This window comes from Anabrus simplex, chromosome 1 (assembly GCF_040414725.1).
Source record: "Anabrus simplex isolate iqAnaSimp1 chromosome 1, ASM4041472v1, whole genome shotgun sequence".
Taxonomy (NCBI): domain Eukaryota; kingdom Metazoa; phylum Arthropoda; class Insecta; order Orthoptera; family Tettigoniidae; genus Anabrus; species Anabrus simplex.
In genome coordinates, this window is record NC_090265.1 from 503,174,885 (window position 1) to 503,199,179 (window position 24,295).

Sequence of the window (24,295 nt, forward strand, 5' to 3'; positions counted from 1 at the left end):
AACAAACTGTACATTGATCTTCCGGTCGTTCATGTTCCTGTTTGCAGTTTAGAACCAACGCACTAAACACGCACTGTGTCAAACAGATCTTATACGGCACACACACGATGCTCAACTGAACAACGTTCGGAGCAGGTGGTCAAAACCTGCTGTTACGCAGGTGCAGCTTTGCGTGTCGCCAGCGTTGCCGGATCGACCGTTCTGACTTCATTCACCGAACTTTATTGTCACAAGTTATAAATTGTATACTAAACCCACCCCCACCTGTCGAACCATACCGGCCACATTCTGATGGTGAGAATTTTTTCGACTGGTTAACCACGGTGTCTCTCTGCTGAGAGAAGAAAAAGAAGATCTCTCCCTCAATAACATTTCACCAGGAATTGTATTACCCATCGTCAAAACGACTTCGATCTAGGAGACCAGCAAGTGTACTGGCTGGCAGACTCTTGAGGGATAATTTTAATCTAAACCAGAACTGGCGGAATGAGTGGTGAAATTCAAAATCTAGAACTAATGCTCATGAGCTAACTCCAACTCGGAAAATGAAGGGATTCGACCTCCCAAGAAAACTGTGGTGTCGCCTCAACAGTCTGAGAACTGGGCATGGAGCAGCAATTTCTTACGCCATAAGTCGGGTTGGATGGGTTCTCTAATGTGTGAATGCAGTGAAGAGAATCAAACCATGGACCAAGTCATCCTGCGCTGCCCTCTTCATTCCTACTTCGGAAAGTGCCGTAGAGTGTCTGAAAAACTTGGACCTGGACTTATGAATTTGTTGTTATAATCACCATAAAATTCAATAAATAACCACGATGTCAGACTATATAGAATTGACCCTTTAGCGATCATGGCCAGCAGGTGGGATAAAGAAATTTAACATAGTATAAAATACAATATTTCCAAATTGTTTTACGTATTTGTTTAAAAATTCCGGCCTCACCCTTAAACTCTACGTAAATCCTCACTTTCAGCTCTTGTAACATAAGTAACTATTATTTCAGTTCGAGCTTAGACTGAACACATTTTATTCTAAACAATGGATAGTGCCGTAACACATTAATACTTTTTTCAGAAAAGTGAAGAGGAGTATGGAAAACCTTTCCTGCTTAGGTTATTCGATTACTAAAGGTTAAAAGGTAATTTGAAACTTTTTGTGTGCGACTGCAACCTCCGATTCGAAATTCGTTGATGTGTCGTGAAGTGTTATGTTTTTAGTTTAGAGTGTCTAAGGATGGACACTAAAGTCTTCGTCAATGAACCAACTGTAAGCCTTGAGATGTGGATGTATCGTAGAACGTTTAATCTCTCATGGGTAGACCACGTCACAAACAAGGAAGTACTCTGTCTAGCCGGGAAAACTCAGGAAAGCTTTCTATTTCGCTCACAGCTTCCGAAATGACAAATACAGCCTGAAACAAGTGATCTCCGAAAGAAGACGTGGATGTGGGCGGAGAGCATCATATATATTTATGTTATTGGCTTTATGTCCCATTAACCATTTCAGGGTTGTCGAAGACGCAGAGTTGCCGCAATATAGTCCCACAGGAGTTCTTTTACGTGCCAGTAAATCTACCGGCACGAGTCTGACGTATTTGAGCACCTTAAAGTACCACCGGACTGAGCCAGGATCGAACCTTCCAAGTTGGGGTCAAAAGGCCAGCGCCTCAACCGTCTAAGCCACTCAGCCCAGACAGAGAGATAAGATTATCCTGGGTAGGGAAACTGCGAATGTGGTTCAATATTCACGATACAGCAACTCTTACTGAGGGAACATCAAGTAGGAAAATTTACTCCATGACGAGCGCCAACCTTCTGTCAGGAGACAACACCACCAGGATGAGAAGAAGAAGAAGAAGAAGAAGAAGAAGAAGAAGAAGAGGAAGAAGAAGAAGAAGAAGAAGAAGTCGAAAATTCATACCTGTATTCGGTTGCAGCCTATGTTTGTAAAGTATACTTCAGATTAACCGACAAGTCACTCAAGTAGATCACGAGAGTGTGAGAACTGTGGATGCCTCTAGGTGATGCAGTAAGATGGTGAAATACAGTAGGAGAAACAAGGACGTCTTATGCTTACGAATGCACTTAATTGGTACTAAAAGACAAGGGCAAGTGTCCCTAAATTTGTTCGTTTGAATAGTCTTTCTCTATCTTAGCTTGGGAAACGACAATCTAGTGATGTATATGGAACAATCTAATTACTGTTCCCTTGTACAAGCAATAATTTTACCAATCGGGACATGTTGGGTAAATGCTGACCTCAAACGGAATCAAGGATCTTGAAGATATCATTATTATTTTTTATTTTTTTTGCTAGTTGTTTTACGTAGCACCGACACAGATAGGTCTTACGGCGACGATGGGACAGGAAAGGGCTAGGAGTGGGAAGGAAGCAGCCGTGGCCTTAATTAAGGTACAGCCCCAGCATTTGCCTGGTGTGAGAATGGGAAACCACGGAAAACCATTTTCAGGGCTGCCGACAGTGGGGTTCGAACCTACTATCTCCCGAATACTGGATACTGGCCGCACTTAAGCGACTGCAGCTATCGAGCTCGACAAGATATCATTAAGAGGCAAGTTGCGTAAAACTTGAGACACAGGTGTAGAAGATGAACAGGTCATTTGATGTGTCCAGAGCGGATTCAGGAACGTAACATTCAATTATGACTGTTCACGAACCAATCATTTTGAGAATTCCGAGACAGGAATGTAGAGAGTGTCTACGGTGAAGAGTTTTAGAAGTTCGTAGAGTTGTTTAAAATTTCATGAAAGCTACTGTATATTAGCACTATATTAGATTAGAGCAAAACGTAATCCATCATTGCGCAGACTGTGAAGGCCTCTAGTTGATTCAAAGATAAACCTTGCCATCATCATTAACCTCAGATCTTCGCGAGATAGAATGGTTAGCTTTATGAAGGCTGCCTTTCTGCCTTGTCTCCCAGGAGTTAACCTGGTACTCATCTCTAAGGTAGACTAACTGAACCCCACATCCTCTTGCATCTCCAGAGGCGGAAGTCTCGTTCGTTAACATTACTTTTCTTCCTGGCCAAGAATCTTTCTAGATTAACTGAGTATGTCCTTACTGCCTTCAGAAATCTTAAAATAAATGTACCAATTGAATGAACGTTGATATTCATATTCAGGTACGGTAAAAATGTATAAGACATAAAAGATCTGAAATATAATACTATATAAGTTTAGTTACGTAGTATTTATCGATAGGACCACTAATAACATATATATTTGAGAATTAAATTTAAGGCCTTCCTCTAAACTACCATTTCAATCAGCGTTAATAAAATTATTTATGCCCTAGATTGTAGCGACTTATTCCCCGACTTTACATACCGATTTTCATTAAATTCTCTTCAGCCGTTTTCTCGTGACGCGCGTACATACATACATACATACATACATACATACAGACAGACAGACAGACAGACAGACAGACAGACAGACAGACAGACAGACAGACAGAATTTACATCATGCCAGCCCCTCGATGTTGGGATAGCAAGCCTGTCTCTTACCTGGACGCTCTGGGTTCCATTCTCAGTCGTATCATGAATTTTTACCAGGATCTAAAGGCTGGTTCGAGATCCACTCAGCCTAAGTTGGAGCAATTTAGGAAATGCCTGACGGTGAGATAGCAGTCCCGGTCTAGAAAGCTAAGGATAAAGGTTGAGAAAGCTCGTCACGCTGCCCACACGTTACCTCGTAATCTGCAGACCCTCGGTCTGAACAGTAGCAGCTTGGTACGCCAAGGGCCATCAAGGTAGTAGCTCCATGGACTATTTTGCATTATAAGTTAGTGAACAAAGTAACCTACTTTACTTTCTTAGCTCAATATTAACTTATACTGATATTTTAAATAGACTATTGAACAATTTTATTTGTTGAACTTTCTCTTCGTTTAATTGATCTGTTGGTGTGCCGAACACCGCAGTAGTAGGATTTCCCTCTTCCATCACACTTCATAGCACGAAAGCCTTGGACAACTTTAATGAGCGAGTGGCTGCGCGGTTTGGTTCACGTAGCTGTCAACTTGCATTCGTGTGATAGTGGGTTGAAACATTAAGATGGTTTTCCGTGGTTTCCCATTTTTACACTAGGCAAATTCTGGGGCTGTACCTCAATCAAGGTCAAGGGCGCTTCCTTTCCCCTTGCCTATATCATCGTCCTATCTGTGTCGGTGCAACGTAAAATAAATTATAAATTTTATTTTTCACCTCAAATTTCGTATTAATTTCCAAACTATATCGTTTAATTATTATGTTCCTAGTCATGCGTAATTTTAATTGTTTTATATTTTTCCCGTTTTAATGTATTTCTTTTTTATTCTTTCACTATCGTGAAATTTCTTGTTTTATAAAATTCCTTGCTTCGATATAATTACTTGTAATATTTTTTATTCATGTAATTCTTTGTTGAATTGTTGTTAATGCAATTTATGTTTTAACATACCAGTACAGTATTTGCTTTGTTTCCAGCTATTGTAATCTTGAATGACGAGACATTTCTGTGCACCACCACCTGCTAGTCAACTATACCGTAAGTCACTCAGAACTTACAATGTCATTGTAGGAATATATCTTGGGTGAAGGAATTAGTGATGATTTTTCTTCCCTTTCCTTTTATTTTTTGCTCTCTGTAGTACTATTCGAAGTACGACATCAAATATCCAGCATAAGTTAGAACAGTTCAGATTTTCTATTTTATATTAGAAGGCTGTAAATAGTTCACTTTTCATTAGATATAAATTTAATTTCGATAACTCAACCACCCTGTGCAGGATTCACATTTTACATAAGTATCTGCACTACTGAAGTGCACGTAAAGGAATTATACTAAAAATAAGAACCAAGTGCTTATCCGAATCCGGACAGCGGTGAACTAATCATTGGCGCTTGCTGGGCTAAAGGTCACTGATCAGACATCGAGAAGCACAGTTTACTTGCGGTAGTGTGGCCCAGTTCTTATTCCTCCTCTTGTAATAAACAGGACGCAGGTTACCCTTTCAAGTTTTGAACACACCCAATGTTACTTAACTTCGGAAATCTTACGGGATTTACATGGAACGGCACTACAGAATAAAACATACTGGTGTACGCTTCCACTACATGTAGAAATAGATCGGTCAAGAAACTCAGGAAGCAAGCAAAGGAGTAAGCATACGAACATCTAATTGGGCGTGATTCTTGGAGCCACTCAGTTTTCTACAGAACACGAACCACAAAGACATGAATGTTGATTTTTAAAAATTCGACATGTAATGCCGGGGATTTGATCCATGGCGGCTTGATGTGAAGTTCGTGATGATATTATTCAGTTACTATACCTCTGTTTGCCCCCTTCATGCAAATAATAACAGTATATTATTGTTTTTGTGTTCTCCCAACTCACTTTTCGGTTTTCGGAGAAGTCAACATGCTGAAATTTTGTCTCGCTGGAGTTTGTTTATGTACCTTTAAACCTGCAGGAATGAGGCTGGCTTACCTGAAACCCCTCAAGTATCACCGGCGTGAGCCGGGACCGAACAGACAGCTTGGGGTCAGAAGACCTGTGCTTTACAGTTTGAGCTACTCAGCCTGGCTCCCTGTATGCAGATTGAGGTTTGTTGGTAGAATCCAGTTATCTCCACATTTGTTCCTAATAATAATAATAATAATAATAATAATAATAATAATAATAATAATAATAATAAACATAAAATGACGTCTGTCTGTCTACCTTTAGAAACGACCCCATCTCTAAACTGCTGTGTAGAATTTCGTGAAATTTTTCAAAAGACATTCTCACACTTAACTGTCACATGACTATGTCATACTTTAAGATATCGTCCTAAAAATACAGTATATTAGTGCCTATTTTCGAAATTATTTACAAGAGAACGCGTAATAGTTTTAAATGAAGCAGTATATGTTTCATTCTCGTTCAATCACACCAAAAATAGAGGTCGAATTGAGCTAAATCTGGCATGGATATATCTCAGATATTCATACTAAACTAAAACCTATTCTTATTTTTCAATAATTAACCATTTAAAAATTGCGGCGATTAATATAGAGAGACTTTCATGGATACTCAATAAGGGCACACTTATTAGTTTGAGATGGGGAAACCCGGTCCGGAAACGCCTCAGTCACCGGGTTTAAGCTAATTTCTTTTCGGGATACCTATGAACGTGGGATAAAAATATCTTAAGTATCTTTGTGTGGCGATGTAATACCTATATTTACTTGCACTGCATACACACGCTACGAAGGCAATTACAACAGTTGTTCAAAATGGCGTAACCCAGCTTCGATGCAGAGATGACAACGTCGCATTAACGGCTGGCTTATCTGTTCTGACAACTCTGATATCGTTTTAAGGATTTCTAGGAGAGAGGATTGTTGCCAGGAGCTCCTCTCCAGTCTCTAGGGACGTCTCGTAGGTAGCCCTCTTCACATGACTCCACAAGAAGAAATCATTTGGGTTGAGATCAGGCGAATGAGCTGGCCACGAAATAGGACCTCCTCTTCTTATCCACTTATCCGAGATTACACAAGCAGCTTGTTAGAAGTGAGCTGAATTCCCGTTGTGCTGAACCCACATGCGTTGACAAACCTGTTTCCTACGGAAAACGACTTTGCCGTACAATGTGCGATTGAAGCTTTCCCGGACTGGGATATCCTATCTCAAATGGACACGGGCGTTCTTCTCCATCACCCCTGGAAGTTTCTATCATCATTACGGAAACAGCCTGTATAGGTATATACTGAACTTGAGCACGTTTCATTGACTAAAACCAAACAATTGGTTAGTCCCACCACAAATTAAACCCAAGCATGTGTACTTCAGATTGCGATTTCTTACAAAAATGCTAACACCTGTACCTTTGTAACTCAAATTCTTCTTGTGGAAATTAAAATCTTGCCGGGCTGAGTGGCTCAGACAGTTGAGGCACTGGCCTTCTGACCCCAACTTGGCGGGTTCGATCCTGGCTCAGTCCGCTGGCATTTGAAGATGCTCAAATACATCACTCTCGTGTTGGTAGATTTACTGGCACGTACAAATATCCTGCAGAACTAAATTCCGCCACCTCGGCGTCTCCAAAAATTGTAAAATTCCTTAGTGGAACGTAAATCAAATAGCATAATAATAATAATAATAATAATAATAATAATAATAATAATAATAATAATAATAATAATGAATATGATGATGATGCTTCAACTTCGGTGTAAGGACCCTTCTGATATGTCATCATTTGGACAGCTTGGGTACTAAATTCGACAGTTCGATTTTACTGGCATCTAGCAGAGAAGTAGAAATCATTTTTACAATAATTGCTTTACATCGCAGCGACACAGGCAGGTCTTATGGCGACTATGGGACAGGAAAGGGCTAGGAGTGAGAATTAAGCGATCATGGCCTTAGTTAAGATGTGAAAGTGGGAAACCACAGTAAACCATCTTCAGGGCTGCTGACAGTGTAGTTCGAACCCACCACCTCTCGAGTGCAAGCTGCTACCTACGTGATAAAACCGCGCAGCCACTTGCTCGGTAAACAGAACTCTACTGGACGGTTGCTGAAGCTGGGTTAATTATGTCGGGTGGGCGTAGATTGTTCCAATGAAGTGTCTTGCCTGTCGCTAAGTCGGCTACCTCGTCAGTTGTAGGACTAGTTTGCACGAATTTGGAATCATAATTCGGACTCTTTGCTCTGAACATCTAAATAAACTTTTTCTTCCAGGACTTTTTTTCACGATATGTTGTGGTCGACATTTGATGTGGATTTTTCATAGTTTCATGGCCATATGTCCTTCATGACACTTATCTTATGTGGAGGAATGTATTCATTATTGCATTTCTCTGAAGTGGTTGACGATATGATATGTTGTGACATGCCTGTCATAGACTAATGAATATAATTACTAGTAGGTTAAATATGTTGTACTGTCGTGTCATTATCCTTTCCTCCTTAATTTAATTATTAAAGTGCACGTGTAATTAGAGACATACATAGTAGAAATGTATTTAAATAAGATGTTATAAATGATACATAAACATAAGAAATTAGTATTTAATATTTTTTACAGTAACTCTCAGAATTTTACCTTTTGTTTATAACTATTATTTAATTTTAATTTCATAATTAATTATATGTAATTAGGAATCTTAATACTCTGTAGTTTGTACAATGCAGCACATAGAAGATGGTTTGCACAACAGCAGGCTTCATAGTCTGAGCCACACCATATAAAAATAAATAAATAAATAAATAAATACATAAATAAATAAATAAATAAATAAATAAATAAATAAATAAATAAATAAATAATAAGAATCTTAATTCATTCATTAATTCATTCATTTATTGATGCATGATTGAATGATGTTTATTAATTCGTGAATCTCTCTCCACGCTTGGTGGCTATTCGCGACTGGGAGAGAGGGTTTGGAATCCAGTCAGTTCATTCATGTAGTCCGTCATTCAATTACGCAGTCAGTTTTTCATTCATAATGGAATGTTCGATTAAGCCTACCAAGTCATTCACATATCCAATCAATCACTCATTCATCAATTGATGCTCTCTCCACAGTTAGTGGTTCTCCGTGACCGGGTGAGAAGAGTATTTTACATTCATTCATGCACGACCACAATTCAACCATGAAATCATCCATTTACCAATTCAAGCAGTCATACACTCATTCAATTTAATTATAATGTTTGTTATTAGGGTAGGATAACTCTAGAAGATTTGTGGCACAAAAGTAATCACTAAATAAGCTAAAGAAGGGGAAGACAATATAACACTGTTAATGTCTAGGACAAAATCAACTATATTTACAGTAGCAATAGTCAAATAATTGTAAAAAGAGAATATAACGCATGTATCGAACTTAATGAACTGCAATAAACGCATCCTCTGTCCTCAGTTTCAGGCCATCCGGAACTAGGGGATGGGAGTACTCTGTTCCATGTGTGTTAACACGATCACAAACCCCATCCCCTGAGCTGGAGGAATTAACCATATGGGGCTAAAAATACCTGGCCCATCCAGAAATAGAATATGAATTGAAGGCCTCTACAACAGCCATTCATTCAAGGAGCTGGTGTTAATTAATACAACCTGTGACAATAAAGTTCAGTGAATGAAGTCAGAACAGTCGATACGGCAACACTAGCGACACACAACGCTGCACCTGTGTAGCAGCAGGTTTTGGCCACCTGCTCCCAACGTTGTTCAATTGAGCATCGTGTGTGTGCTGTGTAAGACCTGTTTGACACAGTGCGTGTTTAGTGCGTAGGTTCTGAACTGCGAACAGGAACATTAACGACCAAAAGATCAATGTACAGTTTTGTTTTAAGCTTGGCAAGACACCGAAAGAAACGTATGCGATGCTGGTATGCGTTTAAGAAGATCAAGCACTGTCCTTGAAGTGTGTGTACGAGTGGTTCGCCCGTTTTAGGAGGCCGGGAAAGTGTTTCTGGCAACCCTCGTAGCAGAAGACCGGCGACCGCCATCAGTGACGAAAGCATTGAGAAGGTGAGGACATTAATCACGAACGATCGGCGATTAACTGTGCGCATGATAGCTGATGAACTGGAGATTAGCCGTGAATCCGTGCGACAAATCGTTACCCAGAAGTTAGGGAAGAGGAAAACGTGTTCTCGTCTTGTGCCACATCACTTGACTGACGATCAGAAGCAGGCACGTTTAGAGGCTTCACGTGATTTTGTCGAAACGGCGGATGCGACACCAAATGTCTTGAACTGTATTGTCACTGAGGATGAAATCTGGTGTATCAGGTACAACTCTGAAACGAAACGGCAAAGCATTGAATGGCGTTCTCCGGGATCCCCTCGTCGGAAAAGTCACACATCAAAACGATGCTCGTCACCTTTTTCGATAGTCAAGGCATTATCCACAAAGAATTTCTACCTGAGGGAACGACGATGAATGCTGCACGGTACATTGAAACGTCTACGCAGGGTACGACCCCAGTACGCACAACAAGGTCAATATTTTTTGTCCATGACAACGCTCGCCCACACAGATCCAATATCGTCAAACGGTTCATGGCAAAAAAGGGGGTGGTGCAACTTGATTATCCCCCATACTTCCCAGATCTCAATCCTCCAGACTTCTTCCTATTCCCACGATTCAAACTCGCTTTGAAAGGAAAGAGATTTGACGATATTCCTGACACACAACGAAACATGACGAGGCTTTTGAACACCATCCCAAAGGAAGCCTTCTTGCAAAGTTTTCACGACATGTGTCGCCGATCTCAGCAATGCATAGTTATGGTAGGGTACTATTTCGAAGGACAGTAAAGTCACTGTCGTGCATTGTTCATCTATGTTGATAGTAGAGGACTATTCACCGAACTTTATTGTCACAGGTTGTAATAATAATAATAATAATAATAATAATAATAATAATACAGTTTTCACGAAAATAATACGCGTAGAATATGCTCTTTTATAACAAAGTAACGACACAAACATGTAGCGTAAATAAAAATTATAGTATTTTACTAACCAACTTTACTCAGTCGATTTTAGAGGAGCTTTACGTTTCCTTTAGATTAAGCCCGGGAGTTGTTTTATGTTGATATTGCACAATTATCTGCAATGTCAAAAATTGAGTACCCAGAAGGAAACCATAATTTAATTTCATCGACTGGAAATGTTAAAATCATTTAAGCTTGATAAGGCCTAAAGAACTTAAATGTATTTACAATGTGTTCATAATGACGTATCATTTTATCGTCAGTAATTATCTTCCCCAATTATTTTTGAAATGCACAAATAGATAAAAGAGACGTTTAATATGTAAATAAGCTTCTTTTCCACACCCGGATATCCTGCAATTCTGAGAGATCAACGAAAGGTGATAGAAACAATCGGAGAGAAGGATAAAAACACCAAAAAAATCAGGTCTAATGTTACAATCACAGGGAGAAATCTATGATAAATATGCTGAATTAGAAACATGAAAAATGCCGCATTGACATCAACAAAATCCTCCCACATGTCTCTATCTTGTCTGCACCGAATGGCCATGTGTGTCATGAGTACTCTCCCTCCTCTTCTGATGCTGAGAACGTATCATTAGAAGAAATGGAGGATACGGCAGTAACCAAACAAGATACGGCTACTGTTTAAGGAATAGCTGTAGACGCAGCCCCAGCTTCTGACCGTGTGATTATTAGAGCTATAAGAGATGATATTACGAGATTATAGCACTAATTTCAGCACTCATACTATTTCAGTCGCCAGTCGCCTTATAATTGCCAGGAGAGTTTTGAGATTTAATGGTACTGAATCATGACATCCGAATTGGCGGAGACTGAGAAAGAGTTCTGGAATGAATACCTACTTGACAGACGGCTGTAACCATTTATCAGTTTCCCAGAACACCAATGAGGCTTGATCTGTTCACCAGGTTGTTTGTAATCTTTACTCAGCAAAACATAAGTAAAATCTTGTAAGATTTTGTAGATATAACTAAAGCATTTGATAACGTTGATAGGAGTCACTTTAAAAACGCATTGTCTTCTTTAAACATACCTTCCAAACTGACAAGTCTCATCACTTCTTTTAAAACGGTAACTCAATCTGGATTGAAACTAACCAGCAGAAGGCAAAGGTGTGTTTTACACGGTTCACAACTCTATCCCTCTCTATACAACTTGTGTACTGACCATATATTATAATCTCCTGAAAGCTTAGAAAATTTCCCTACACTGTAATGGGAAGGTTTTCCCAAAGTAAGTGTCATAGCATTCGCAGATGACGCTGTCACTATAGCTAAAGGATTCCACAGAGAAACTATGACTCGATTGAAAATTAATCGAGAAGGGCACTCTGTAAATTACAAGTTCTTAACTTTAAATTCGTGACGGCCAATGATACCATTAAATACCTTGCTGTAAACACCATTCTGCAACAGTTTTCGATCGACGAACGACGATGGACAAACCCAAAGACACACTGGAAGGTATGGAAACTTCATCTCGTTTACCATCTTACAGTAAGTCCACTATCATATTTCCATTCATCATCCCGTCAATTATTTACGGTTTCAAAATACTTCTTTTAAAGTAACACTTTCCAAATTTCATTAAGAAAGTCCAGATAATATTCTTTATGCTGTCAAAATATATAAATAAAGTAAGGTGGGACGCATTTCTATACTTCTATCAATGCTTGTAAGTTTGTAATCAAAACGTGTAACATCCATCTCTGTAGCTTCCTCCTCGTGGTGTGTGACCTTCGGAGAGGCCTGGTGCAGGTCTTCCTAGTAAAAGAAACTTGTACTAGCCATTGTTGCCCCTTACAGAAGCAGCTCCGAGAAAAGGAGTTTAACTCATGGTGCTCTTTGCCTCAGGAAAGAAAGGAAGTTACTCTTTACGATGAATAAACTACAGTTAATAAGTGGTTATCAAAACCTGATGGATTGACAAGCAGCGAATGGAAAGGTGCTATTAAGATGACCGCCAACGTTTGCCCTGTGCAAACGCAGATATCGCAATGAAATCCAGTGTTGGCATTGCCGGAGTGAGAAAGATACCCTTGCACACATTCTGGGAACCTGTCCTTGCAGAGAATTACTAGGAAACACCCGTCACCACTGGATAAGGTCAGTCAAAGCATCAGCCCTGCATGACAGAAACTACCACGTGAAAGAGGATGTTCATTATTGACCCTAAAATGAGAATGGAGACAAATGAACGCCAGTCCGCAGAAGTGGATGAAGAGAAGTCTGTATTTTAAAGATCAGTCTTCTTATACTATTAAGAAAAATATAAGCAAACATCTATTGGAAAAATAGTGTTAATGATTATTGCTACTGGGATAATACCCGTGACGTTTGTTGACTCCTGTGAAAAGCTTTGCCTGAGACACGCATTAATTAATGATGTATCTATACACTACAAAATGTTCCCTAAGTATCCTTAGAAACAATTTTTATAGCTAAAGTGGACTTCGTAAAATATCAGTCCAATTTAAAGTCATTTATACAGGTTTAATGTAATTTCGGATAAATATAAATTCATGATGTCTTAAAAGCATGTCGCTTTTAGCTGTAGGTGTTCCATAATTTTCGTACATTTTAAAATATTTTTTCATTGCTTACCGTTTTTTCTTTTACTTCTCTCAATCTTGGAGAAAGCAGAATAAAGTTTATTTAAACTATCTAATGTACTCGTCCTCCTCTGCGAACCATGTGACCATGACGCGGTGGGGAGGCTTGCGTGTCCCAATGATGCAGATAGCCGAGCCGCAGGTGCAACCATATCGGATGGGTATCTGTTGAGAGACCAGACTAACGAATGGTTCATCGAAAGGGGAGTAGCAGCCTTTCGGTAGTTGCAAGGGCGGCAGTCTGGATGATTGACTGATACGGCCTTTAATAATACTCAACATGGCTTAGCTGTGTTGATACTGTTACACGGCTGAAAGCAACGGGAAACTACAGCCGTAACTACCTCCCGAGGACATGCAGCTCTCTCTGTATGAATGATGTACTGATGATGGCTTCCTCCCGGGTAAAATATTCCGGAGGTAAACTAGTCCCCCGTTCGGATCTCCGGGTGGGGACTACACGAGAGGGGGCGATCATCAGGAAGATGGATACTGACATTCTGCGAGTCGGAGCGTGGAATGTTAGAAGTTTGAATCGTTGTGGTAGGTTAGAGAATCTGAAAAGGGAGATGGATAGGTTAAAGTTAGATGTAGTTGGTATAAGTGAAGTACGTTGGCAGGAAGAACAAGATTTTTGGTCAGGCGACTACCGAATTATCAAAACAAAATCAAACAGGGGAAATGCAGAAGTTGGTTTAATAATGAATAAGAAAATAGGGCAGCGGGTAAGCTACTACAACCAGCATAGTGAAATAATTATTGTCGTCAATATAGACACCAAACCAATGCCCACCACAATAGTGCAGGTCTATATGCCTACTAGTTCAGCGAATTATGAAGAAATCGAAAGAATATATGAGGAGATAGAAGATTTAATACAATATGTGAAAGGTGACGAGAATCTAATTGTGATGGGAGACTGGAATTCAGTGGTAGGCCAAGGAAGAGAAGGTAGTACAGTAGGAGAATTTGGAATGGGACAAAGGATTGAAAGAGGAAATCGGCTGGTTGAATTCTGCACTGATCATAATTTAGTCCTTGCCAATACTTGGTTCAAGCACTACAAACGACGGCTATATACGTGGACGAAACCTGGAGACACTGGAAGGTATCAAATAGACTTCATTATGATTAGGCAGAGATTCAGAAACCAAGTGTTGGATTGCAAAACTTTCCCAGGAGCAGACGTGGACTCTGACCACAACTTGTTGGTCATGAAATGCCATCTGAAGTTGAATAAATTGAAGAAAGGAAACAATGCAAAAAGATGGGATCTAGACAAGTTGAAAGAAAAGAGTGTGAGGGATTGTTTCAAGGAATATGTTGCACAAGGACTAAATGAAAAGGCTGAAGGAAACACTATAGAGGAAGAGTGGAGAGTAATGAAAAATGAAGTCAATAGGGCTGCTGAAGAAATGTTGGGAAGGAAGAAAATATCAACTAAGAATCAGTGGATAACTCAGGAGATACTAGACCTGATTGATGAACGACGAAAATACAAGAATGCTAGAAATGAAGAGGGCAGAAAAGAATACAGTCGATTAAAGAATGAAGTGGATAGAAAGTGCAAGGTAGCTAAGGAAGAATGGATGAAGGAGAAGTGCAAGGATGTCGAAGGCTGTATGGTCCTGGGAAAGGTAGATGCTGCATACAGGAAAATCAAGGAAACCTTTGGAGAAAGGAAATTTAGGTGTATGAATATTAAGAGCTCAGATGGAAAGCCACTTCTAGGGAAAGAAGACAAAGCAGAAAGATGGCAGGAGCATATCCAACAGTTCTATCAAGGTAAATAAGTAGATAATTTGGTTCTAGAACATGAAGAGGCTGTTGACGCTGATGAAATGGGAGACCCAATTTTGAGGTCAGAGTTTGACAGAGCTGTGAGTGACCTAAATAGGAACAAGGCACCTGGAATTGATGACATTCCCTCTGAATTACTGACTGCCTTAGGAGAAACCAGCATGGCAAGGTTATTTCATTTAGTGTGCAAGATGTATGAGACAGGAGAAGTCCCATCCGATTTTCGGCAGAATGTTCTTATATCTTTTCCCAAGAAAGCCGGTGCTGATAGGTGTGAAAACTACCGCACCATTAGTTTAGTATCTCATGCCTGCGAAATTTTAATACGTATTATTTACAGAAGAATGGAAAAACAAGTTGAAGCTGAGTTGGGAGAAGATCAATTTGGCTTCAGAAGAAATGTAGGAATACGTGAAGCAATCCTGACTTTATGTCTGATCTTAGAGGATCGAATCAGGAAGGACAAGCCCACGTACATGGCATTCGTAGATCTAGAAAAGGCATTCGATAATGTTGATTGGACAAAGATATTTATGATTCTGAAGATGATAGGGATCAGATACCGAGAACGAAGAATTATCTACAATCTGTATAAAAATCAGTCTGCAGTGATAAGAATCGAGGGCTTTGAAAAAGAAGCAGCAATCCAGAAAGGATTGAGGCAAGTCTGCAGTTTGTCCCCTCTCCTTTTCAATGCTTACATAGAAAAGCCAGTAAAGGAAATCAAAGAGGAATTTGGAAAGGGAATCACAGTCCAAGGAGAGGAAATCAAAACCTTGAGATTTGCCGATGATATTGTTATTTTATCTGAGACTGCAGAAGATCTCGAGAATTTGCTGAATGGTATGGATGAAGTCTTGGGTAAGGAGTACAAGATGAAAATAAATAAGTCCAAAACAAAAGTAATGGAGTGCAGTCGAACGAAGGCAGGTGATGTAGAAAATATTAGATTAGGAAATGAAGTCTTAAAGGAAGTAGATGAATAGTGTTACGTGGGTAGTAAAATAACTAACGATGGCAGAAGTAAGGAGGACATAAAATGCAGACTAGCACAAGCAAGGAAGAGCTTTCTTAAGAAAAGAAATTCGCTCACTTCAAACATTGATATCGGAATTAGAAAGATGTTTTTGAAGACTTTCGTGTGGAGCGTGGCATTGTATGGAAGTGAAACTTGGATGATAACTAGCTCAGAAAGAAGGAGAATAAAAGCTTTTGAAATGTGGTGTTACAGAAGAATGCTGAAGGTGAGATGCATACATGGAATCACAAATTAAGAGATACTGAATCGAATTGGTGAGAGGAGATCGATTTGGCTAAATTTGAGGAGAAGAAGAGATAGAATTATAGGACACATCTTAAGGCACCCAGGACTTGTTCAGTTGGTATTTGAAGGAAGTGTAGGTGGTAAGAACGGTAGGGGTAGACCAAGGTATGAATATGACAAGCAGATTAGAGCGGATGTAGGATGCAATAGTTACGTAGAAATGAAAAGGTTAGCACAGGATAGGGTGGCATGGAGAGCTGCATCAAACCAGTCTATGGACTGATGAATCAAACAACAACAATGTACTCGTGCTTCGCTACGGTATTCCACATTGTATACGGATTTCAAAGGAAATTCGTGTACACGCAATGAGTAAGATTATATTCAATTGCATGTCTCTTAGCGTTATCCGAGAAACATCACTTGGCAATGTAAGGTGCGCATTGGGAAGTTTTGATGAAAATGGCAGGCCAAGTTTCCTACAGCAAACCACAGTCGAATTCGGGAGCTTCTACTATAACGGCAGGCGCACTTAACGATTCCCGTTCACAATGGAGATGTGAAATTTCCATTATAAAATCAGGCCCCTTTCCTAATGCCAGTCAGTATCAAGTTAGGGCGTTTTCATTTTAATCGAGAAATGCAGCTCTATCTAAAGCTAAAAACGAAGTGGATCTATTCCAAAAATGAAATGTCCCTCACTAAATTGTGATGGTATGAGTTATGGGTTTAAAAAAGTGGTAACAGAGGAGAAATTAGGATTCTTAGATGAGAAGACAATTTACGGTATTATTACTTAAGACTAAACAGGCAAGGCAGAAAATGGACGTAGAAGATCAATACAGTAGAAATTAAAGCAAACCCAGAAAACACCTTACGGTGTGAAATAATGGACTACACTCCGCGTACTGTTGACATATTAACTACCACAATTAGAGCTATTCGAAGACGATTGTTACCTCCAACGGTATTCCGCAAGTATCCCTCAGAATGGCAGCTTGACTTCTCTCCCGCCATCTACCCAACGAACAACCACGAGTTTACAGGAATGATGAAGAAAATGGCATTACGTTATTTCCCTGCTGGCAAGCAGCCAGAGAAGTTGCCATGGTAACAGGTAGGTTCGTTGTCGGTCTGCGTGGGTATCCGTCGCTTAATGAAGAGCATCAAACCCGCAGAAAACAGTAATTATCTGCGTCATTTGGAAAGTAAGCGAAGTTACGTACGTAACAAAAGTTGTTTAAAATAAAAGGACGTTTCACATATAGTATATTGATTTGACAGAAAATCAATAGTATAAGACAAAATTGGAGAAAACCTGTTCTAGTTTTCTCCTATAAACCGCCAGTCTGTTCAGAAATTTTTAAGGGGAGTCGGAAACAAAAAAAAAATAATGACTTTTTCCCAATGTTGCCTCATTCAATTATTAGGACTCTGCTGATTAAAATGGTGTATAATTTATTTTAGAACGACACATGGAAGTATTTTAAAGAAATATTTTAAAATATCAATGCATAAGTGTCAAATAGGGCAACTTAAACATGTTTCCTTTTGAAAATGTATATATCTGGTACCATTTAATCTAGAAGGCTATGGTTTTCACTGTTCTTTTCCTGAATGTTATGCGTAGAGATTTCCGCACTGCCATAACAAACATTTCAATAGTTTCTATTTAAATAGAGTTGCATTTTAGGCACTGTTGTGAGTAAATGTGCGAGTGAATATTCTATTTACTTTGAAATCATATTCTGAAAAATGACTTTTTTCATATGTTTGACCCATTATCTCAGAAACTACACAGGATAGGCAGTTCATTGTTTCCAGAGAGTCACCTTGTGCCATGATACAGCTACTGAACCAGATAAAAGCACTTCACATGTATAGTTCCTGATTTATATATATTTTTAATAACTTTTTTGTATAAAATTTGGAACTTAATAAACAAATTCATAACTTTACAATGGTTTGCTTCAACCATTCCATCCTGGTTCAGTACTTATGGAAAGGGTGTAGATATAAGTAGTAAAAATATCAAAGCTCTAAACTTAATACTTCCTGAGATAACGGGGCATCTTTTCTGTCAAATTAACATTATCAAGATAGGGCTTTCCGACTCCCCTTAAATTATGTGCATATCTAAACCTGATACTGAATGAGTAGACTCTAAATATGAAGTTTGGTCGAGATCTATCCGGCCGTTTCGCTGTGTTGGTGGAACAGCCTGACAGACAAACAGACAAACAAACACCACTGATGTGGCTTTTAGTTGACCTAAAGCGTATAAATATCTGTAAAATTGACAAAATAAATGAAATAACAGACAGCAGACCGCCTACAATACTTTATTTATATAGACAAGTGTGGTTTATGGTAACTAGGCTATGATTAGGGTAGAATACACTAATGCTCCATAAGGCTATTGATAACGCTGTCCTTATGTCGCTTTTGACTAAGTGGATCCTGAAAAACGTACTTCACGTTAATATTTAATTACAAGGTTTAAACGTTTATTTTTATAATAAAAATATCAGTGAATTGTAGATGTGCTCCGTATGCTATTGTGTGATTAGATAAATAATTTTGATCGTGTAGGGGCGAAATCTCCTCAGTTTTCACTTGTTGAGAAGCAACGCTTTGCCCAAAAAGGGTACTGTTTAACATTTCAAATACTGACTGTATCGATATTAGATCCCGCCTCCTCTGGTACAATACAAATCAGTCATTCATAGTTCTGTATTCATAATATTCCCAGCTAAAAGGCGAGTAAGGCTATATATCGTTAGTGTCTGCATACCAAACAATCGCCATCAAATTAATGACCCCATGTCACGGACGGGAGGCACCAAAGGAACTGCGAGAAATTGCAAATTAGAAGCTGTTTCTATTCACGCTACAATCTGTGACAAGGGCGTGAAGGACTCACTTCTTCCGTGATACTCTGACAGCAGTGTAATGAATTAGCGGCACGAAGACTAATGTACCGAAAAGGTTTAAACGAGATTGTTCAAGAATGCTTTCAACCATCTGTTTTATACTTTCCCAGCAGTGTATTCTGCTTTATGAACTGTTCGTCATGCATGAATTATCCCAGTGGAAAGTGTGCGTTGATATAGCCTGAAGTTTGTACAGTATTTCAAATTAAGAACGTTCGATACATTATTTGTCTACTCCAATTATCTCTACAATAAAAATTAAATAGATATCAACGTCGATCTACTGTTCACTGCTGAACTTTTGAGATCACGTTAAGCATATTGAGGGTCACTGAAGAGCCGTCGTCAGTCGGTTTTAACATGGATGACCTATCCTTACTCTTCCAATTGTCACCTGCTAATATAACAGTCTGTTTAATAGTCTGGATTCATCATTAAACAATACACGGCTTTATTACCTCAACTAATGACAGTAATCAGTCACAATTATGTGGATTATTTTCCTGGCTTAAGATGTCGTGAACGCCTGGCATTCTTTCTCCTACAACATCAACATATAAACGAAATTGGAATATTCTTCATTACTATTGTAGCCTTGGGATAGGTTACAGGTACATATATCAGAGATATAGTCTTTTTTTTTTTTTGCTAGGGGCTTTACGTCGTACCGACACAGATAAGTCTTATGACGACGATGGGATAGGAAAGGCCTAAGAGTTGGAAGGAAGCGGCCGTGGCCTTAATTAAGGTACAGCCCCAGCATTTGCCTGGTGTGAAAATGGGAAACCACGGAAAACCAAGAGATATAGTCTACCACATAGAATGTTCTCCAAACTATTTTCACCTGTCAGGGATTTTCATTTAGAGATGGTCTTGTGACAACGTGGTATCTAAATTGGTACTGTATGGTATTGCTTACACTTGGTTGTCAGAGAGGCTGCTTACTTCCATATTTATAAGGATTGTTCTATTAAAACAGACTGGTGTATAGAAACGAACCTTATATGTACTGGACAGCATACATCATATCAGAACGACAGCATACTGATGATAGTGACAGAGTTACAGATAATCACCCCATAGTTCAGGAAAGTGCCCCAATTCTGGACAAGGTTTTCTGTAACTTCTATAAAGAAGGACGCTGGATGCTTGTTGAAAAACTCGTCCACAGTATCAGGAACCACGTGACTTTTAGTAGTGGTGGTGGTGATTATAAGGTCACCGGACAAAAATTAGTCACCCCTGGATAAATCATTACAAGCATCATTTAGTACAGTGTAACTCCGCCTCTGGACTTGATAGCCGCCTGGATTCGGTTAGGAAGTGAGTCCACAAGTTGTTCAGGTATGTCGCATCCAGGTTAAGCCACTCTCTGAGGATCTGATTGTGCAGTTACACCAAATTGTGGGAATGCTGCTGTCGGGGTTTTTACTCGCTGTTCCATGTCCCACATATTTTCAATAGTGTTCAGGTCAGGTGATTTTTCAGGCCAATGGAGATGTAATAGGTCGTGGGAGTGTTCATAAAATAATTCACATATGCGTCCACGTTGATGATCTTTGCTGTTAGATGTTGACTGAAAGGCGACACCTGATCATCCAGAATGTTTAAACAAACATGCTGTTTTATGTTAAAGGTCACCTCAGTGAGCGAGCCCAATCCATGATACGAAAAACACCTCCAAAGCATCACAGACCCACCTCCAGCTTGAACGTGACCTTGCACACATCCAGGATGAAATGCTTCATTTGACCTGCGGGGTATTCGACGACGTGCGTCAATGGAATGTAGGCAAAAAGGTGATTCTTCAGAGCACATTACGTTTGGCCAGTCAGCTACTGTCCACCTTCAATGACTTGTAGCCAACTAAAAACGCGCAACTTTATGCGCCTGTGTGAGGTGACTGACTCCAAATGTTCATTGCATGCAGTTCCCGCCGCAATGCTCTCTCGCTAGCAGGATGGGATGGACCTTCATTCACTGACTGCAGCAGTTCCTGTCGGGTTTGGAAGTGGTTTTGGTTCACAAGCCGTGAAACGCTTCTACGGTCCCTCTCAGTCAGGATCTTCTACCGACGACAATTCTGACGTCGTGATTCATGACCACGTGTAGTGCACCACTGCTTGTAGACACAGTGAACAGTTCACTGTGAAACACCAACAAATCCAGCAACTTCACGGCCAAACACTATTGCCTCTTTTTGCCACTCTGTCACATTCTTACATCTACTTATGTTGACGTGCATTGTCCGCTTGAAACATCAATGTTTCACTGATCGCTTGCTAGCGCAGAGACAGTGCACATGTGGTTGAGCACGGGACTCGTCCGCTGCGCCATCTGTACGGGCGTAACGAGACACCTGTGCATGCGCACTAGGGTGACTAATTTTTTGTCCGGTGAGTTTAGTCTTCCAGTGATTTTTCGTTATCTATATAAAATCTCCGATAAATCATCTTGTCGAGAAACACTGCATTCGAAAATGCGTTTATCATGTAAAAATGAAACTGACCAACAAAGGAATTCTCGAATAACACAGTACAGAGAAAGAATGAATTCACAAAGGCAATCTTTCTCCAAATTCACTGCCAAGCTTCAAGTATACTACTCAGTATACATAGCAGTCAACAGTGAATAAACTGTACATTAACCCACAGAATTTCTAAATTCTTTACATCCTTCCTGCTTCCAACCGCATAAGCTGATTTTAAAAGGAGTCTGCTTTGGCATGACAGTAAGCAAAGAACAGGGTCAGACACTTAGCGTGGCTGGAATTGATCTCAGTGGAGAATGTTGTTCTCGTGGACAGCTTTACGTGTCCCTTTTACGTCTTACACCAAAACAAAATCTTTTCGTGTTCGTTACGGGAGGAAAACGACTTAATATGTCTTTTACAAGGTAATCTTATAAGTTCTCGGTTAAAAGTAACCTATCGCATTAAAATGATAACTGCTGCCGTGCGAAGCGGGGGCGGGTAGCTAGTAAAGAAGAGGAATGGTAGTCTTTAAAGTTAACGACAGATTGCTTCAGCATATATTTTGTTTCCTTTGGCTGTACTTTCCCGGATGTTGTCGAGTCACACTATTTCTAATCATCGGTTCGATAACATCTTATTGAGTGTCTTAGGATGTATGGTTAGCGAGAGCAGTAGACGTACCCTGTTGCGGATTGAGGTGCTCGGCCGCACTGACTTTCTTACTTTGTATGTAGGTTTTCTTACGCTCTATCTAGGATATTCTAGGCTTCTTCGATCTCTTTTAACATATTTTTCTTCTTGTTTCCATTTGCGGTAGGCTTGAAACTCTCTTAAATTAAGATATTGAGCCATTTCGTAAATTTTCACAGACTTCACAAATATTTCACAATTTTTCAGGGTATACCAATATAGTTGGTCCGTTATTGGACGTTATAAATTTACTCATTCGGAACAAACATTTCAGGTTCCCTTTGGGAATCAACATCTACATCAATTTTTCAGTATGTAATCACGTTTTTCTGCTAATATTATTACAGACATTGGCAGATCTCGCTTTGGTGACACGGTCGATATTTCACGATATGTGCCATCAGGTCGCAGTCGCAGGTTATACTAACTTCAATGCACACTCGGAGCTTTTAGATATGTTTGTGGTCCCGCGGAAGTTTTACTGCTCTACAATTCTTACGGATTTAGTTTGTGGATATGTTTAACCCTTTAGGCAGCGTAAGACGAGGCGTCGTTTTCTTCGTGTTCTTCCGCAGAAATCCTTGGAGCTTGGCTTCCTTTTATCACTGTTCAATATTTAACACACAGAAACCGCGTCAGGATATCCTCTCGGCACCCGCGGAAACGTAAAAATCTGCCAAGCTGTTCTCGAGTTATAATGATACATATACACATACATACATGCATATCGACAGACATACAGCCGGGATGGATAGCTCAGACGGTAGACCGCTGGCCTTCTGAGCTCAAGTTGGCAGGTTCGATCCCATCTCAGTCCATTAGTATTTGTCGTTACTCAAATACGGTAGCCTCGTATCTGAAGATTTACTAGCTTGTAAAAGGAGTCCTGCGACACATTATTCCTGTACAACGGTGTTTTTAAAAACCGTGAATTTAGTTGGTGGGATAATATTTAAAAATTATTACAGACAAACAAACTTGAAGTTGTATATATTATGTAGAGAATAGGAATTTATAACCCTTGTCCGACTCTTGGATTAATGGTCAACGTTGAGGCCTTCCTTTCAGAGTATCCCGGGTTCGATTCCCGGTAAGGTCGGAGAATTTAATCTCGCTTGATTAATTATTCTGGCTCGGGGAGTGGGTATTGTGTTTGTCCCAATATTCCTCTCTTTATGTTTAAACAACCCAACACACTACAAACCCCCAGAGAAACACGCAATAATGATTACATCCCTCCATATGGGACTGGCATCAGGAAAGGCATCCGGCCGTAAAACAGGCCCAAATCAACATGTGTGGCACAGTTCGTATTCGCGAGCCCAAGTCTAAAGCGAAGTATTCTCCAAATGAATATCACAAAACTATTTTTCGTACTAAGATTAAGCTCCCAGTCCATGGCACACAGGGAAATAGGCAGAGTATTAGGCCTATCAAAACTGAAAGGGAAGTTTTCCACCAGACAACATGATATGACGAGATTAGATTATTAAGTAAGTTTCAATAAATCTACATTTCAATTCGCAATGCAGACAAATCGGATAACCAGCGCTTAAAATCTGATTGTCAGCTTTCATTCCTATAGCGAAAATGTCTTAAACAATTCCTCGCAATATGCAGCTGAGGGTACGATATTACATTGTAGAAGCCATGCAATACGATAAGCTAACAGGCAATGTGAGTATTTCAGACAATTGTTCGAACTTAAGCAGATATCAAGATATATTTTGCGAGTGATTTATTTGTAAGTTAGAAGCAGAACCTGTTATTCTAGTGGGTGAGCTTACGCAACTGTTTAATATTCACTGATTATGGCTCCTGCAGAAATTCATTTTTTTTTCTTCAGAGCAGTAAGAATATAACGATGCCATTTCGAACTTTTACAACGACTAGTTTTTTGCGTGAATTGCCGTTACACCTTATCTGAAAACGTGAGAGAGATAGAGAGAGAGAGAGCGTGTGTGAAGTTAGCATGTTTCGCTGTGTTCGT